The sequence below is a fragment of the Mus pahari genome, chromosome 21, assembly GCF_900095145.1.
Source record: "Mus pahari chromosome 21, PAHARI_EIJ_v1.1, whole genome shotgun sequence".
In the NCBI taxonomy this organism is placed as follows: Eukaryota; Metazoa; Chordata; class Mammalia; order Rodentia; family Muridae; genus Mus; species Mus pahari.
In genome coordinates, this window is record NC_034610.1 from 43,354,446 (window position 1) to 43,356,674 (window position 2,229).

The following is a 2,229-nucleotide window of genomic DNA, read 5'->3' on the forward strand; positions in this document are numbered from 1 at the left end:
CCCATCCAATGACTGAGAAAAAGATTTTCATTTTATGAGTCCTGAGAGACAGAGAACATCAAGGGAGCCTGCGCACCTGACCGAAAAGCAAAGCAAAACAAAAGACAAATAAAGCCGAGCGTGGTGGCGCACGCCTTTAATCCCTCGGCAGGCAGAGGCAGGTGGATTTCTGAGTTCGAGGCCAGCCTGGTCTACAAAGTGAGTTCCAGGACAGAGAAACCCTGTCTCGAAAAACAAAAACAAAAACAAAAACAAAAGACAAATAAAACAAAACAAACAAACTAAAAAACCCACCCAGATTCCTTCTCTCTGCTCACGTCACTGGTTTTCCTCTTAGCCTCTGTAATATCAGAAGGACCCGTTCTTTAAAGGAGCCCCTCACACAGGGGATCTATCCACATGGTAGCAAGGGCAAACCACTGTTCAGTCATACCAGAGTGTGAGACAGTTTCGGAACCGTAGAAGGTCTCTCCCTTCCTCTCCCCTTCTTCTTTCCTTCCTTTTCCTCTCCTCCTTCCTTCCCTCTGAATATCACCCCCGCCCCCGCTCCTTACCTTCAACCCATCTAAGTGTCTGGCTAGGACAGACCATGTGTCCAACTTACTTATTCCTTTGACCCTACCGGAAAGACAAAATAACTATTTAAGAGCGATTATTACTCAGACCAGAGATGACACCGCCTTTACAGAGATGGTGGTAAAGATGAAAATGAAAAGAAAGGTTGGAAAGATACTTCAGAACCGATGCAGAAAAAACAAGGGACTGCAAGGGAACCGGAGCCCCGGACGCAGCACCTCCTCTGTGCGCCCGCCCCACACACGCTGCCCTTTCTGCTTCTTTTCGTCTTTCTGTCTCCAGGATGTTGCTGCTGCTCCACAAGGGTCTGATGTGTGAAGAGAGAAAAGAAAGAAACAGAATGGCCTCGAGGCAAACCAGTCTCCAGAGGTACCTTTTAGATATGTGCGCACGCAGCCCTGTCGTGTGGATGAAGCTGCCCGTGTCCCTGTTCTCTGAGGAGGTACCGGCTTCCTTACAACTGACCTCCTAGCGGCAGCCAGTTTCTGTCACTGCCTTTACGCCACCCATCATTCAAGAACATCTTCCTGTTTCACTGCATGGCGTATGGAACTGCATTCAGTGTACATACAGTGTGCATACAGATGTGCAGTGTATCTATATTGTTACGTTTTCAGAGAGGGTATCCAAACAGGTCCTTCAGGCGTGTGAAGATGGGGTAGAGACGCCAATGTTGAGAAGTTCTACCATACATAACATGCACCTCAGAGTCAAGAGTTTCTGAACAAACTCCCTCACTATCCTGCATGCCAAGCAGAAAGGCTGTGCGTAATGCGGATTAATAAAATATCCTTGGGGGACAGAAGAAGGGAGGGGGGGAAATGTCTGCATCCATGTGTGTATGCAGGGCTACAAACAAGGGCAGACATTTAATGTGCTTAAACAAGGCACAGCATGGGTCTACTTTGTTGGGGTGCCTAGGAGAATGAACTTCTGACCCGATCTCCTCCCCAGAAAGTTACCCCCAGATCAAGGCACCTTGTTGGAGCTCGGCTAGCCTGCCACTGGCTCCACCTCTCTCTTACGTGCCTGGCCTGAGTACACACCTTCTTCCGAGGGTGAATGCACCTGACCCCTGTTCAACTAGCTCCAAAGCAAGAAGATGGGATGTCCCCTGAGTCACAGACACTGCCCAGAGTGAGGAAGAGGGCATGACAGGCATAGATCAGGCCAATCAAACAGCCTCTGTAATTACCAGCTCAGGGAGCCATGTCAAGGAATAGCAAGCTTCTACAAGGCTCCCATCATATTCTGCCACATCTTGATAAAGCATTACCACTTTGAAATTTATTATTTTTATCACGTTTACTTTTACTAGCCATTAATTTAAACAATGAACTCTGGCTGTGTCTCTTTATGCCATATGCATACGTATACTCTGGTCCCGTGCTTGAACGATATGAAAGACAGATAATATTGAGGCTCGGGGACCAATAATTCAAAGTTTGACACATCGGCATGCGGAGAACTTTGAATTAAGACAACAGCCTCACAACTAAGGCTTCTCTGGTGTCCTCCCACACCCCACAGTCCCATTACTTTCTCTCTTTACCCCCTCCCCCAAGTGTAGGGACCAGCTTTCTCTAATGATCCCCTCTGGGCAGATCCTCCCGGGGACTAAGTGGTAATAAGGAGGGCCGGGTGGGGACAGCA